The 17813-nt window shown below is 39.3% G+C and overlaps 1 long non-coding RNA gene across 2 annotated transcripts in view; it reads left to right on the forward strand.

Annotated features, from left to right (window-relative positions):
* Positions 1-15114, forward strand: part of LOC117068455 — an 81722-nt gene extending 66608 nt beyond the window's left edge. The window contains exons 5-6 of one of the 2 annotated variants that reach the window (XR_004431130.1): positions 13849-13981; positions 14659-15114. This is a non-coding gene — a long non-coding RNA (uncharacterized LOC117068455). The remainder of the gene's footprint in view (positions 1-13848; positions 13982-14658) is intronic. The other variant, XR_004431129.1, reaches the window with a different exon arrangement.
* Positions 15115-17813: the final 2699 nt, after the last annotated feature.

A 17813-nucleotide genomic window follows, 5' to 3' on the forward strand; every position in this document is an offset into this window, starting at 1 on the left:
ACAAAAACTAATTATATATAACATAAATATATAATAAATATATGTGTGGATATACATCTTTTTAACATAAAATAATATATAACCGATGTATATATGTACACATATATGTGCTTCAAGTGCATATACACAGTTGATCATCATTATTTACAGAGTCCACATTTTTTAATTTGCCTGGTAATATGTATTTGTAATCCCAGATCAGTACTTATAGAATTTTTTTTTACTTTTTTGTGAACATGCACAGAGAGGCAAACATTAGCATAGCTCGCCCGGGCGCGGTGGCTCAAGCCTGTAATCCCAGCACTTTGGGAGGCCGAGGAGGGTGGATCACGAGGTTAGGAGATCAAGACCATCCTGGCTAACACGGTGAAACCCCATCTCTACTAAAAATACAGAAAAATCAGCTGGGCGTGGTGGTGGGCGCCTGTAGTCCCAGCTAGTTGGGAGGCTGAGGCAGGAGAATGGCGTGCACCCGGGAGGCGGAGCTTGCAGTGAGCCGAGATCGCACCACTGAACTCCAGCCTGGGCGACAGAGCGAGACTCTGTCAAAAAAAAAAAAAAAAAAAAAAAAAATTAGCATAGCTCAATGCATACATTTCCAGTGGAGGTTGAACAAAGCACTGCTCTGACTTCTTTCAGCTTTCATACTATAAACAAGGGCCTTTTTTGTGGTGTATTTATTACTATGTTTTTCACATTTTTGTCCTTTTTTTGTTGGTACTTTTGCTGTTTAAAATGGATCCCAAGCATACTGCTGAAGTGTTTCTAAGTGCAAGAAAACTGTGATGTGCCTTATGGAGAACATACGTGTGTTAGATAAGCTTCGCTTAGGCCTGAGTTATAGTGCTGTAGACTGTGAGTTCAATGTTAATGAAGCAACAATATATGTTAAATAAGGTGTCTTTCAACAGAAAACACATACAGCAAAGTTATGGATTTGTGGGTTGGTGAAAATGTTGTGACCAGAGACTCTCAGAAACCTAATGGTGTATTTTCCCTAGGAGCAATGGTTCACTATTTGCTGCTTCAGTCTTTGCAGTGACTTTATAGAACATAACTACTGTGAATAATGAGAATCAGTTGTATGTATTGTATATGTTATATAATAAAGAGTGAAATTTCAACTTTTCTTTCCCCTTTCACCCTTCATAATATAGCATATACATCATATAGTAGGTTAAATAACAAATTATATATTATGTTATTAATGTATAATAGAATAATATGTTACATATTATATTATAGTATAACATATTATTCTATTATACATTAATAATGTATACTATTACATAAATATTATTATATATTATATAACAAGTATTATTTTTATATATGACATACTGTATATATACATATGATAAAGGCGGAAAGGGAAAGTTGAAAAGTTACTGAAATATTAATAACTCTTTTGAGAAACCTCAATTTGCAGCAATTTTATATAAAGTCCAATAGTCTTTGAGGTCTGTGTGAGAGAGTTACAGCTTTCTTACTCACTGACAAGAAGAAATTGTCACTGATTCAGCTATTTCTCTTGTGGCATATTTTGTCAAAAAAGTTACACCAGATTAAGTTAAACAAGAACGAAAGATTTTATGTAAGCCTATTGCAATAGAGGAGAGAGACCAGCACCCAACTCAGCTGAGAAAAGGGTTGAGAGTTTTTAAGAGTTGGGATGAGGGATTGTAGGCCACCTGTGTTTGCTAAGTGTTTTCCAAATGAAAAGTAAATTTTCTTGTATCTTTATGACAGTAGATAGTTTTACAGGTTGGAACAAGGCTGAATCTGGGCTTCTATCCTCGCACAAAGACTGGGAAATAAGGGCATGATCTTCCTTGCTGCTTCTATTTCTGAAGAATAGCTCCCAGGTCCTTGAGGAAGAAGACATTCCCTGGGTCTTCATACCGCCAAGAGGCTTTAAAAAAGATTTATATACACTGCAAAGGGGGAAAGAAACAATTTGCACTTACAAGTTTTCTAAAGTGAGTGCTCTAAGAAAAGGGAAGTCAGGGATCTATGGTCAGAAAGAAACCTGTCTAAAATTTAGTCAAGCTGAGGGGAACATGAAATCTGCTTTCATCTATCTCTCTATATTTGTGAGTATATCCTTTAGATATGTATGTGCATATATACATATATTAAAGAAATCCGACTTTGTGAAATTGTGGAGATGATGCTGTGGGTCTTCAGGGGACTAAAAAATCATTACTAAGAATTGCAAGTACTTGAATACCACATTATTTGTGAAATGAATAAATAGAATGCTTGTATGTTAGGTTTCCAAAATATACTTTTGTAATCAATAAAACACAAATTGTTTTGTTGACTAGATTGAATAATATCTTTTTGTCATCCTTCAGCTTATTAATCAATAAATAATAAGGTATAACATTATCATGTACAAGACACTTAATTGATTTTTCTTTAAAAAGAGGTCCTTATGCACAAAGAATTATTGGCACTATTAAGCAGTTAATGAACTATCCCCATAAAATGAGTCATGGTCAATATTCTATTTCCAATTTCCTTCATCAAAAAGCAGCATTCTCCTTGAGTTGGAACATTGTAATTCTAGAGGAAAAAATTAAAAGATTTTTTTGACATATGGTTTGGTGATAAACTTAGTAAAGAAATATCATGCTTACTCAAAAAAAGCTTAGATTTAGATTATGAAATGTGTTTAAATGCTAAGAACACTTACAGTGTAATAAAAGGCTGGGGCATAAAATCTTAAGCTCAGTTTCACATATTGTGTACTGTCCTAACGTAACCTCCAGAAGAAAGACTTCAAATCCAATGTCACAAAGTCAAATAGGATCAAGAATGTTTGCAAAACCTTGTCAAAAATAAGATAAACCTGTATATACAGTTTAAAAGTAGAAGAGCTATTTTAAACCAAGCTGTGTGTCATGAAGCTCAAGACTTCGATTTCCTTTCATGTCACTAAATAGCATAGTCCAATAATAAAAGGTGCAGTGCAGGAAAATGGGAAAGGAAAGTTAAAAAGTTATCAAAACATTAATAACTCTTTCAAGAAACCTCAAAATGCAGCAGTTTTGTGTAAAGCTCATGGACTTTCAGGCCATGTGGACAGGTTACAGCTTTCTTCTTTGAACACAAGGAAAGGCATCTCTGAATTCAACTATTTTTATTGTGGTAGTGGTTCTTTTGTTCCCACAGTTCTGCATAAGGAAAGAGAAATGTTCTTAAGTAGTATAAATAAGCTGTAAGATCTAAAGGATTAAGATAAAGCTTTTGAAACTGTACTTTGAGACAGAGCCCTGAGGCCTAACTCTGACATTCTCTAAAAATACACTAGTTTTCCCTTATTAAAAATTTCCTACACATAAATCCCCCTGTTTCACACACACACATACATACACACACACACACACACACGCACTTTTCAGTGGTAGCTACATTAACATAAAACTTTTCTTCAGTCTTCAGTTGCTTATAAAAATGCAAACCCCTTTGGAAAGGTTGTTAGAACTTAATAAAAACCAGAATATCAGTCAAATGAATCACAAAGTGCACGATGAAACTTACGTGTGTGTATGTGTGTGTGTGTATCTATGTATGTAGATATATACAGTTTTTTTAGTTTTTTGTTTTTCTGTTTTTTTTTTTTTTTTTTTTTTTTTGAGAAACAAAGTTTCTCTTGTTGCCCAGGCTGGAGTGCAGTGACACAATCATTGCTCAATGCAGCCTCAAAATCCTAAGCTCAGGCGATCCTCCCAGCTCAGCCTCCCAGATAGCTGAGACTACTGGCAGGTGGCAAAAAACACCCGGTTAAATTTTTCACATATTTTTTGTAGAGTCAGGGTCTTGCTAAATTGCCCAGGCTGCTTTCAAACTCCTGAGCTCAAGTGATGCTCCCACCGTGGCCTCCCAAAGTGCTGGGATTACAAGCCTGAGCCACCATGCCTGGTCTCAAATATTTGTAACTGGACTGAAAATAGAGGAACAAAGTATATATTCTCCAAATCAACTGGACAGAAACAAAACTGAACCATTGACATCTTTTTCAATCCAAACCAATAATTCACTTGGAACGTTGATTTCTGCATTTAATAAAACATGTGTCCTGAAAGCATCTTGGGTTTTATGTGACTATTTTCCCAGGTTGCTTCATTCTTATAGGGAGTCTCAATTTTCCTTAGAACTCCATTAGAGAAAAGCAGGTGTTGAACTTGGAGAAGGTGCTGGATTTATTTATTTTTTTCTCACAAAGTAATAATTAAATATATAATAGTCACAACAGTAACAATAATAACAACTGCCATGTTTTCTTAATTGGAAAATATTTTGAATCACACAGATCCATCTTATTGACTATCGTTTTTATTGAAATTTAGGAGACAGCTAATATTATGGGCAATAAATACATCCAAATGAAATCAATGGTCCTAAAAGGTCAACTCATTTTTACCACTGGTCCAATTAAAGTACAGCAGTAAAAAGCAGAACTGACATTGATTTTGCCTTCTCTTTTTTGGAAATAGATTTTTCCCTTGATAAGCAATGAGAAAAAAAAATGTATTCTACATGACTGTTTTCCTTTCTGTTGTACAAGATTGTTCCTAATGTACTCCTGGCCATCTACTTGATAATAAGGAAAGTTTAGTATTAATTAATCCATTGCTATGATATTTTCTTTTGCTTTCTGGCATTCAACTTACCCTAAAATACCAAAGGGAAAAAGAAAAGGAAAATGCAAAGACAGGAAGCTAGGCTTGTAAACTGCATAGAATATGTCACTCAAAGGTAGATTTAAAACATTGATTTTTCAATATGGTGGGGAAGGGAGTATTCAAAATTATATTCTGGACAATAGATGAAATGTATTAAGGCACTACAGATTTTTAAAGAAGCTGAAAGTGACAAAAGGTAAGTACTAGTTATTTTATATATCACACCAAATTGATAATCTAAAACTTAAAATCAAAATGCAGAGTTGACATTGGGGTACTTTTTTCAACAGTTATATACAAATGTGTTTATTTATAGCATGAGTGCTGTGGGGACAGGGAGAGGAAGTGACTTATCAAAGATGTTTTGATTTCATAGTTAACATTCAACTAAAAGCTTATCTACCTGATGTACAGGCTATCACATATGGGTGTATATCTTGAGTACACTTCCTGTTATTCTTTATTCCTGTAAAACAAATTTGTTCCAAAGGAAGGAATCTTTTCTGCCAGATGGCAAAAGCCTTCAGAAAAATAAGGATCTTTTGAGATCTTTCATCTCAATGAATTATGTTCAGACCCAGTGAAAGCTAACGAGGCCTAATGAAGGGCATTTACAACTCCAGGTCACTGAATCAGACAAGGGACCACAATATCAGCCTCCATTTCCGTTTGAGAGATACACTGAACAATTTTTTCTGTCAATTTGAGGAACTTCCTTTAGTAGTCATTTCTCAAAAACAAATTATGTCTGCATGTAGAATACACACATTACCCAGATTAGCTTGAAATTGGATCTTGTTCAGACAATCAAAACATCTTCAGCGATTCACTTCCCATCGCTGAACTGAAAAAGTGAAGGTACAAATAACTGTACTTTACACATAATTATGTCAAAAAGCAGAATTTCACTGATTTGAGAGTCATTTCTGGAATCAAGCTTTACAGAATTTCCCCCTCGTCCATCCCACATTGGCCTGATCCTTTTCCTCCTTCCCTCATCCCTAGGGAGGTATACTTAGGTAGAAGTTGATGATGCAAATGACTTTTACATCACTGAGTGTAAATGAATCAATACCTAATCCTGGACTAGGTGACTTGGTTCTTTTTTTTAAGTTATGGGTTTAAGCTGAGGAGGACAATTCACTGTTTTATGCAAAAATGTAATAGGTACATTGAAAATAACTAGAATTCTCATTAAAAAGTATATTGGTTCATCTAATATAAGACACACAAATAAGCAAAATGTACCTATGTGGTTTGAAGTAAAGATAGTAGTGACCCTTATAGGGATGGGGGACAATGGCAGAAAAAGATAAGGGTGTGTTTCTTGATCCAGGGGCTGCTTACGAGGGGACACTTTCTGAAGATCCAGCAGGCTCTACCCTCTTAATGTGCCCCCTGGGAAACTTTCATTCTGTTCAATAAGAGTAGAAAATTTACAATCATGTCCAAGCAACGCTGTTCACTTTTAGATTTGACTGTGTGAACTGGCTGAAGATCCTTAGTATTTTTTCAAGTCTTTTATTTTGAAATAATTATAGCCTCCCAAGAGATTGCAAAGATGGCACAGAGAGGTTCCATGTAGGTTTCATTCAGTTTTTCTTAGTGGTTACATTTTACATCATTACATCTCTCTCTCTCTCGCTCTCTCTCTCTCTCTCTCTCTCTCTCTCTACCTATCAGTCATCTGTCTATCTGATGTGAGGACAATCTGGCTGTGGCATCTTTCACCCCATTGATCACCAAGGTGGGTTCGGCTGACCTGACTGGCTAGATGGGTGTCCCCTTCCTCCCTCACCATTCCATGTGCATCCTTCCCAAAGCTGCATGCTCAGTCGAAGAGGATGACCATCCCCGATAGAGGAGGACCGGTCTTCAGTCAAGGGCATACGAGTAGCTGCACTCCACTGCTTGAACCTCCAAACAAGCTATCTATCTATCTCTCTCTATCTATCTATCTATCTATCTATCTATCTATCTATCTATCTTTCTATCTACCTATCCATCTATCTATTTCAAAAAATATATAGACATCAAAAATATATATCAATGGCAAAACCAAGACATGGACACTGCTACAGTGTGCAGGTATAGTTCTATATCATTTTATTCTCATGGGTAGACTTTCATAACAACCACATGATGTAGATACAGAACTATTCCACTACCAAAAAGAACTCTCTTATGCTGTGTGTTTGTAGTCATACTCAACTCCCTCCTCTCCACCATTTCTAATGTCTGGTAACCACTAATCTGTTTTCTATCTCTACAGTCTTGCCTTTCTGATAATATTATATCAATGGAATAATATAATATGTAGCCTTTTCAGAATGGCTTTTAAAAAACTTAGCATAATGCCCTTGAGAATCGTCCAGGTTGTGGCTTGGATCAATAATTTACTTTTTTTTATTACCAAGGAATATTTCACAGTATCATACTCCACAGCTTGTTTAACCATTTACTTCTCGAGGGACATTTGATTGCTTCTGATTTTTGGATATTACAAATAAAACTGCTATGAACAATCACATATAGGTTTTTGTACAGACATAAGTTTTAATTTTTATGTGATGAATGCCCAGGATTGCAATTGCTGGGTTGTATAGAGAGTATATACTTAGTTGCCTTCATTTTTGTAGAGAAATTGTCAAGCAGTTTTTCTGAGTTGCTGTACTATCTTACATTCCCACCAGCAACGTATGAGAGGCCCAGATTTTCTGCATCTTCACCAGCATTTTGTATTATCATTACCTTAAAGTTTGAGTTGTTCCAACAGGTGTGTAGTGATACCTCATTATGGTCTTTATTTGAGTTTTCCTAATGGTTAATGATGTTGAACATTTTATATGCTTATTTGCCATTCGTATATTTTCTTCAGTGAAATATCTCTTCATATTTTGCCCTCATTTTGTTTCTCTTATTTTTATTATATTGCCTCATTCATTCCTTCAAGATTTTTTTAGCATCTTTTTCAATAAAAATATTTCACCCTGTGAACGTATCTATAGGTTGCTGTTTCTGCTAGTGATGAGCAGCGCTTCCCACTTGTGTCCAGAGAACCAGAGAGTCCCTGCTTCCCAGAGAGCCCCCACTTTGTTCCTCCTCTTCGTTCTGCCTGGAAAGACCTTTTCTAGACTCTTGGCCTCCCTTGTGGGAGAAAGCTTATGGTTTCTGATGGGAAGCAAAAGCATCTATTAAGATTCACATCAAATGACAGCTCTTCCAGGAAGCCTGGACTTTTTATACCAAATATGCATAATCACTAGTCCTTTAAACTGGCATAGTACTTTCACAAATAGTTCCCAGCGGTGGCCTGGCAGATGCTGTTTGTGTCCTGTCCATATGACACTCAGCATTTCTTTGCACACTGGCCTGATTTCTGTAGTAGCAGCTACTCCTCCCTGACTGAGGCTTTCTCTGCCTTCCAGAGGTTGCTCTGCCTGGGCACAAATGCTGGGAGGAGCCCTCAACCTATGGTAAATAAACACTTCAGTTTCTTTACTCTTTGCGTGGGATAACTGTGTGCCTAGAGTTTCTAAGTGGGAGTAAGCCCTGGTTGCTCACGGTGGGAACTGGCTTGATAACATACATTTCATTGACTGATTTCCTTTCCCTTTTTCATTTTTCTATTATCCTACTGATATTTTCTGAGGTCCCCTCCTGAATAAATTTAAATAATTGTTTCAAGTTTCGTTTTCTGAGAACCCAAAATTAGGTAGCAAGTACTCCCTCTACCAAGATGAATAGTAACCCACAAACCCATGGTCGTTCCTACACAACAGAAAGCTCTTTAGAGAGAGAGAGAGAGAGAGAGAGAGAGAGAGCAAACCAGAAGAGTATCCTAGCTGAAAGAAGAGCAAGTGCAAAGGTCATGAAGCCAACATATTCTTGCTCTATTCAAGGAACCACAAGAGACTAACAGGGCCAGAGAAAAGTAAGTAACAGAATGACTAGAGCTGGAAATGAGCCCATACAGGAAAGTTCCATCTTTCCCCTTCTTCAAATAGGGAATGAGGGTAGAGATGAAAACAAATGGGCTGAGAAAAATTTTTGTGGCCTAAGGGCTGTGGAAATGTAATATTTCTTATGAATGTCACCAGTGTCCAAATGGATCTTAAATAGTCTATCAGTGCACACAGGCTATTTCTCCTGGTATTTTAATGTTATTAAGATATGTAGTCAAACTAATTAGAAAGTTTAGGATCTTCCTATTAAATAGAAAATGAGATAAATGAACAAAGACAGCACATATTCTTGGATTAGGTAGTATGAAAGGGTTGAATTGACAGTCTGTGAATTGGGCAGAGGTATTGCCAGGTTTCATACTGGGACATTCCCATTATTGCATATTGGTTAGATCTTCCTTGGGGTACATCCTCATGTTATTAATCTCAAAGATGGATCAGCCTAAATCTTGACATAAATCCTCCCCAAACAAAGGATATGAGCATTAACCTCAACCAGCTGTATCTGTGACTAGAGGCTGTGAACCTTTTCTGCAGAGCTGAAAAATAGAGTTCATTCTTGACCTGAGACATTGCTATCTATCTCAGAATTGATCAAAGTCTTAAGACTCAATAACTTTGAGGAGGAGAACCTTCCCTGGAGGCCAAGTTGAAAGGTCTTCAAATCCACTTCACTTCCGATTGAAGGTAGACTTCCAGGTTTTAAGTTATGTCATGAACAGAGGGGAAAAAGATAAATGTAGTAAGCCCATCTTGACATTTTCCTCATATGCATTTTCAGGAAAATTTTAAGGAGGGATGATTCATTTGCATTAGGCTGGCTTTCTCTTAGTTAAGTACTTTTGTTTTATGCTCCTGTTATTCTGTCTGCATAATAAATTACCCAAAAATGTAGTGGCTTAAAACAGTAGAATTACTTTGCTTACAAATTATCAGCAGAACTTGATGGGGAAAAGCTCCTCTCTCCTCACATGTCTTCCACTGGAAAGAGGGCTGCAAGATGAAAAAACCTAAAACCCTACTCCTTGGCCTGTCTGCCTGTTGATGGTGGAAAGACTCTAATAGTGTTGGTGAGGCTGGGGCTCCTAAGGCGTAGCTCTCTGTTTCTATAGATCTCCATGTGATTGCCCCACATCGCAGCTTCATTCAGCAGATGAACTTCTTACCTGTTGGCTCAGGGTTCTCAAAGTGTATGCCCCAAAGAATAGTATCAGGAAAAGCTATATTGCTTTCTATTGCCTGAGGATGAGACATAGACTCTAACTCTCAATGGAGGAGTGTCAATATCATATCGTAGGATAAGGATGTGGGATGTGACATACAATGGTGTGGTCATCTTTAGAAAATACTGTCTGCCATATTTTGCCTTTTATAACACATGCTGAACTACAGAACTATGAATTCTCTGTCACTATCTACTAGACAAAACAACTCACAGCTTTTAAGGCCTGATCTCGATTCCTTGAACAGAACTGGAAATGATAAAAAAGATTAAGAAAACGCTCATATTACATTTCACACTCAACATTTTTGCACATGGGCATTGCATTAGAATCAGACAGAATTGCATTTGAATCTCAGCTCTGTTATTTTCTATGCAGGATCTTCATCTGCACATAAAAATTCCTATCTCAGCATAGTTATAGTGATTAAATGAGAAAATTCACATAAACTCTGAGCACAGTACCTATCATATAGCTACTGGTTTTAGTAGGGAGTGGTAGTGATGGAGATAGAAATTAATAGTAATTACAGTGATGTATTTAAAGGTGTCTATTTTAAGTCATGCCAATGGATTTTCTTCTACTACTCCTCTAAATTTCACAATAAGAAGGCTCCCCAACCTCACATGCATTAGTGTTCAGAAATTCATGTAAATCTGATTAATGCACATTGATTTGAATTAACCAGAGTCAAATCAAGTTCTCTCTAAAAGTAATACCTCAGCTTTCATTTTGGTTCAGCTAGTGAATTGCTGTGGAACTTGGGACTGGCAAGCTTTGTGCATTTTGCACAACTATAACATTGCTTAGGGATAGTCTCTTCTACTATAGAACACCTATCAGTTAGGAAGGTCAGCAAAAGTCTTTCTCTAATAGTGAGTATGTGGCATATGCCCTTCAGCAGAAGACTACCGCCCTTCAGAGAAGACTTGTGAGCCTACTAATGCCCTCTGTGCTCTCTTCTTGCACTTAAGGTCCTGAGGGTGCTTGTTGTCTATACTGTTCATGTAGCTTGTAACCTCAAACTCTCCTGTGGACTCTCTTGCATTGCTGTTGCAACAGGTCACCTGCTCTTACTCACTAACTCTGCATTTGATCACTAACTTCCGGAATCTTTGAGGGCAAGTGAATTGATAAGTATTCTACTTCATGAATTCTCTCATCCATAAATATATATTCAACACCCACCACTTGCCAGGCACTGTTCTTAGTCCGGAGAATTCACACTGAGCTACAGAAACTGTGTCTCAGGCTGCACTCCTCTTGGAGCTGACCCAGAGATACGGGTTCATCTGCAGGCAGTTTATTGGAGAAGTGATGTCAGGAAACACCAGTACAGGTGTGGGGGAAGTGGGACAGCAAGAAGAGTAAGCAAGGAAGAGGTATGTCTTCCAGAAGGTTAAACACTGGGGCCAACCAGAGCTTCAACCTATTAGGGAACCCGAGGAAACGCCTTTCTCAGTATTACCACACTTGACGGGTGAGGGAGCTGGGAGGTTTATAGTCTCACCAACTCCCATCAGGGCTGCTTGCAGGGAGGGGCCACATGAATTCCTGGACCCTCCTGCAAATCTGAACTCCAGCAACTAGAAAAAGCTTGCAGGCAAATAATCATACGTAATAAAAGTGGGCCAGTGTGGACTCAAGTAAAAGGAGCTGAGGCGGTGTGTCAGTTTCCTAGGGCTGCTGTAACGAAACGCGACCAACTGGATGGCTTAGAACAACAGCGACTGAAGGTTCCACATCTCTGCAGGCCCGAAGTCTGAAATCAAGGTGTTGGCAGGGCCAGGCTTACTCTGAAACTGCAGAGGAATCTTCCCTTGTCCTTTCCTAGCTTCTGGTGGGTTGCCAGCAATCTTTGGCATCCTTTATCTCGTAGAGACATCGTTCTAATCCTCCACCTACATATGGTGCTCTTCCTCCATCTTCACTTTGTCTTACCTCTGTGCATGTCTGTCCAAATTCCCCTTTATATAAGGACACCAGTCATATTGGATTAAAGCCCCACCCCAGTGAACTCATTTGAACTGATGACTTCTGTAAAGACTTTTTCCAATAAAGTTACATTCTGAAGTTCTGGGGCTTAGGACTTCAAAGATATAATTCGTTTTGAGACACAATTCAACCCATATCCGGGGATAAAAGTGAGTATGCTGACAGCATCTGATGTAGTCTGTACTTCAAAGGACCTGTACTCTAGTACAGGGGTCCCCAACCCATGCCAACAGGGGACCCCCCATGATACCGGTCTGTGGCCATTTAGGAACAGGGCTGCAAAGCAGAAGCTGAGTGGCAGGTGAGTGAGCATTACCTCCCGAGCTCGGCCTCCTGTCAGATCATTGGTGGCATTAGATTCTCATAGGAGCTCGAACCCTGTTGTGAACTGCGCATATGAGGAATCTAGGTTGCACACTCCTTATGAGAATGCCTGATGATCTGAGGTGGAAGAGTTTCATCCTGAAACCATCCCCCCTCCATCCATGAAAAATTGTGTCTTCCATTGAGGTAGAAGTATAGGTCGGGAGTGAGGAAATCTAAGGTCGTTTCATGCTGACTTCCTAGAATTAAATTGAAAGGAGAACCCTAACTTTCCACGCCTAAGTAACAAGAGGAGCAGAGGCTACTCCCTTTGCAACCACCGCCCCTCCCACCGACCTTTTCTGTCAAGCAGATGGGAAATTGACTGTCCACAACCAATCAGATTGATGGCCAGTCCAGTCTTCCTTTGCCCAGAAGTGCAACTTTGTAACTCCTCCTCAGCCTCTGATTGGTTACAAAAAGCAATCAATCAGATGTTGGCACAGGAGTGTGAACTTCATTAACTCCACTTCAGGTCACTTTGTAACTCCACTTCGCAACTCCTCCAATTGCAGGCCACCACTTCATTTACATGAGGTTAGCATGAAGTGGCCAGTGGGAAACCTCTAGCAGGTATCTGGACCCAAGAAGATCCTGTATCCAGGCCCTTGAGACACTTCTCAGGCCCACTCCTACACTGTGGAGTGTACTTTCATTTTCAGTAAATCCCTGCTTTCGTTCTTCCATTGCTTGGTTCTTTCCTTGCTTTGTTGCACGTTTTTCCAATTATTTGTTCAAAACGCCAAGAACCTTGACAGCTTGCAGTCAAGAACCTCTACTGGTAACACCATGAAATCAGTCCCTCGTGCCAAAAAGGTTGGGGACCTCTGCTCTAGTAGGGGAGAACAATAAAGAAAACAAAGAAATACAATGTATAGTATACATGACAATGATAAATGCTATGGAGAAAAGTGAAGATGGGAAGTAAGATGCTTCTTGGTATTCCCCAAAAGCGTTTGAATAGTTCTGCACACACAGTTGGGGGTTCAATATTTATGAATGTCATGACTAAGTGTGCGAATATACAGAGTGTGCTATTCACATGATCTTTCACTCGATATTTAATATCTATCAGTGGTCTTCCCAGTAGTGTACTAGGTCTCTGTGGAGAATCTGTGTCTTTCTTTATTTGAATGGTTTATTTACTCACTAAGAATTTTTAGCCAATGTATATATTGACTGTGGAGTTCAGAAAAGTAGTGACCAATTAGTTGTATTTGTAATCTCTCTGGAGAATTATTTTGAGGAAAAAGGGTTAATACATATACACACACATGTAAAGCATATATAAACACATATATAAAAACACATTTAAATATAAAGTGCCTCAAAAAAAAAGCAATTTGGTAAAACATTAGCCTGAAAATAAAATACCAATACAGAAACTATTTCTGGTTTACTTAATGAGGACAAGGTGATACCTACCTATGTCACGAAGCTTTTATTTGGTACCTTTACTTTAATTTTTCAGTGCATAATATCTCTTTAACAATTCTGACATGGGCTTTTTAAACACTGAAGTTATAATTATATAAAAGTTTCTGACTCTATTTTAGTTTCATGGTGGTAGAAACTACAGCCATAAAAATCTTCTAACTGTATGTATTACAGGGAGAAAAATGACATTAGTCCTGAATAAAGGGTAATAATTGACATGTGTTGTCAAGCAGTGCAGTGACAGAAAAATAACCGTGCTGATCTCCTCTGTATCTGTGAATAATTATCAGCTATAAAAAAGGAATAGGTTGGTGCTATAATCTTTTTGTTATTATTAGAAGAAAGACTACTTTAATCTTATTTTGACAGTCCCTTATCTAAACTATTAAGAATTTATTCATTCTGTATTATTAAGTCACAATTGTGATCACTTATGACTGGACATTCTCTCCGCTCTTTCAGATCTTGCTCCCTGGGCTCTGTGCCTTGAGACTCATGGGGTTCCACTCAATACCGGTCTTAAATACATAGTTTTTTTTCTGAAAGCTACTAAGCACAGCTTGAATGCCAGTGCTTTCAATTAAACCTTCTAGGTTTTGTGCTGGTGTTAATAGGCCACCACTGGGGTTGGTTGCTTCCAATAAATGTAGAACTAAAGGCAACTGTAGGGTGTAGAGAGAGATGATCCTTTAAACCAATATAGTGGAGATAAAAGATTGAACAAACTCCTCTTTTTCTTGCTTGACTTAGAATGGACATGTTGTAAATGATACTCTTAAGCAACTAAAGCACAGTAAAAATATCCACTGACAAAGGAAAAAGGAGAGAACATAACTTTTAGTTGGCTGTGTTAATTATTGGCAATACATATGTTAAAACAGAAAAGATGTGATTTCATTCTTCAGGGTTGACTTTATACTCAATAAGATTACATGGTGAAGAGTCACCAGAATAATCGATCTTCCTCCACTTTCCTTCTAACAGTCTCTTCTTGGCCTGTGCTGAGGACTACATCAGTCTCCTGTAATTATCATCTACACTGAAAAACAAACAGGACAGAGGCAAAGCTAGTGGCCCTCACCATCCCCTGCAAGCTGATTGCTTCTTACTGCAAGCACTTGAGCATCTTCCTTGAGAACTTTCTTAGGCAATGGGAACCAGGCTTGGCCCATTCACAGGTAGATGAGAATGATGAGGAAATGGAGAAGGCATTGTCCAAGGAGCAGTCTTCAACCTTCCTCTTTCAAGTGAGACAACTCTGAATAAGATGTGTTCTACGCTCTCTTCCAAAGGCCCCCAGTTGGATGGCGCTCTAGCTGCTCATGTGATAAGCTGCCTATTAATGCACCCAAGACTGCCTTTCCTCCTTGCTTTGTCTTCCTCCTACTCTCCTATCACTGTTTCCTAGGATTGCCTCCAAATAAACCACTTGTACTCACATATTAGTGTTATTGTCAGTAGCAAGATTTTAGTATTTTAGGTATACAGGAGCTCTTCAGCTTTTAAAATTGCAAAATTTTTTCTTTCTTCACAGCAGTATTCATACCTGGCCCGTATTTTTTTTTTTTTTTTTTTCTGGAAGCATTTTATTATTGCTTAAAAATACAGGAAGACTATCATGAAAACTGTACGTTTATAATTTAATAATGGAATCTTCATGTAGTTTCTTAAACTTCAGAGGTGAAGGTATTACATGTTCCAGAAATTCAGGAAACTTTCTGTGTTATAGAATAGCAGGATATTGACACCTACATTCTCTGGTTAAGAGAATGTATACATGATTTTGAAATAATTGGTCTACAGGCTGGACATGGTGGCTCACACCTGTAATCCCAGTGTGTCCGGAATTGGTGGGTTCTTGGTCTCACTTACTTCAAGAATGAAGCCACAGACCCTCCTGGTGAATGTTACAGTTCTTAAAGATGGTGTGTCGGGAGTTTGTTCCTTCATATGTCCAGTTACGTAGGTAGTTTCTTCCTTCTGGTGGGTTCGTGGTCTCGCTGACTTCAGAAGTGAAGCTGCAAATCTTCTCAGTGAGTGTTACAGCTCATACAGGTGGTGCAGACCCAAAGAGTGAGCAGCAGCAAGATTTGTTATGAAGAGTGAAAGAAGAAAGCTTCCCCAGCGCTGAAGGATACCAGAGCAGGTCGCCCCTGCTGGCTGCCGTCGCCTGCTTTTATTCCCTTTTTTGGCCCCCAACCACATCCTGCTGATTGGTCCATTTTACAGAGAGCTGATTGGTCCATTTTACAGAGAGCTGATTGGTCCGTTTTGACAGAGGGCTGATTGGTGCCCTTACAAACCTTTAGCTAGACAGAAAAGTTCTCCAAATCCCTACCTGTCCCAGAAGCCCAGCCAGCTTCACCTCTAGGTGGCACTCCCCATGGGACCCTGCGGCACCCAGCCAGGGCTCTCCAAGCAGCCCAGAGGGAGTTTGTTGCCTGATCAAGCCCAGCAGGCACCAGCTGGCTGCCTGAGTGGGGGGCCTGCCGAGCCCGCGCCCACCCAGAGCCCGCACCAGCCCACAATCACCTGGTGCAGCCCCGGTTCCCACACACACCTCTCCCTCCACACCTCCGAGCAAAGGGCGCCGGCTGCGGACTCGGCCAGCCACCGAGAGGGGCCCCCATAGCGCAGAGGGGCCCCCATAGCGCAGCGGTGGGCTGAAGGGCTCCTCCAACGCGGCCAGAGGAGGAGTCGAGGAGGCGCCCAGAGCCAGCGAGGGCTGCTAGCACGTTGTCACCTCTCTCCAGCACTTTGGGAGACCGAGACGAGCAGACCACTTGAGGCCAGGAGTTCAAGACCAGCCTGCCCAACATGGTGAAACCCTGTCTCTACTAAAAATACACAAATTAGCCGGGTGTGAGGGTGCGTTTCTGTAATCCCAGCTACTTGGGAGTCTGAGGCACAAGAATTGCTCAAACCTGGTATGCAGAGGTTGCAGAGAGCCAAGATTGCGCCACTATACTCCAGCCTGTGTGACAGATTGAGACCCTGTCTTAAAAAAAAAAAAAAAAAAATTGTCTATGAATAGTGATAGCAAGCATGGCATGTTTCTCTTCTTCAAAGAAACAATTATTGAGATCCTGTTATGTACATGTTTTGTAAACTGGTTCCCTATGCATGGTGGGGCCCCACTCAAGTTCAGGATTAGATACTTACCAAATCCTGGAGAAGAGCCTCCTCTTTTCTAAGTTTCCTTGCTTTGTGGAATTGGAAGTGATTGTCATACCCAAGTAAGAAATGCTTAGGGGGTGAGGAGAGGATTAATAGGGAGGCTAAGTTCTTATTCAAATACAGCTCAGTTTTAGGTCTCATTTATGGCCATCATCCCATAGAGATTTGCCAAGAAGTATTCCAAAATGATTCTTGATGATTAGCTATCAAATGGAAAAAGAAATAAGATTCTTAACCTGTTCTTTGTAGAAGTGCTTCCACATAGAACTAGGACTTCTAGGTCCTAAAATCCAAATATTAGATTGTCTCTTTCTTCTGCTGAGTGTTGAGTGACTGCCAAGGCCATCAAAATAGAATGGTCAGGTATTAAAGATGGGCACCCACAGAAGTCATTTCTCTGGTTTGTCCTTTCAGAAGGGGATTACATGGTATAAGGCACTGCAAAAATAAATAAATACTTGTGGCTAGTACCATAATAGCATATCACCTGTGATGAGGAAGACCTTAAAGTGGATAGAAGTATGATGTTATGGGGGCAGAAATGTAGAAACAAAACTGTCATATAAGAGATGTACTGTGTACCTGTGTTACTTCATTTTGCATTGCTATAAAGGAATACCTAAGGTTAGGTAACTTATAAAGAAAAAAGATTTATTTTGGCTCACAGTTCTGTAGACTGTATGTGAAGCATAGTGCTGGCATTTGCCCCTTGTGGGGCCTCAGGAAGCTTCCATTCATGGCAAAAGGTGATGGGGGAGCAGACGTGTCACATGGTGAGATAGCCAGTAAGAGAGAAGCCAGCTCATTGAAATTATATATGTTGGCTGGCTAAGGAACAAGTCTAGTGTAGTCTGTCTCTCCTACTGATTACAACTAAAAAATCTGGGCAGATTGTGAATAGCACTGCCCAAGGTCTCTGCAAAGTAACCACAGCAAGTGGTTGAAGATGGAGGCCAAAACAT

Source organism: Trachypithecus francoisi, unplaced genomic scaffold, assembly GCF_009764315.1.
Source record: "Trachypithecus francoisi isolate TF-2019V2 unplaced genomic scaffold, Tfra_2.0 Lachesis_group21, whole genome shotgun sequence".
Lineage (NCBI taxonomy): Eukaryota > Metazoa > Chordata > Mammalia > Primates > Cercopithecidae > Trachypithecus > Trachypithecus francoisi.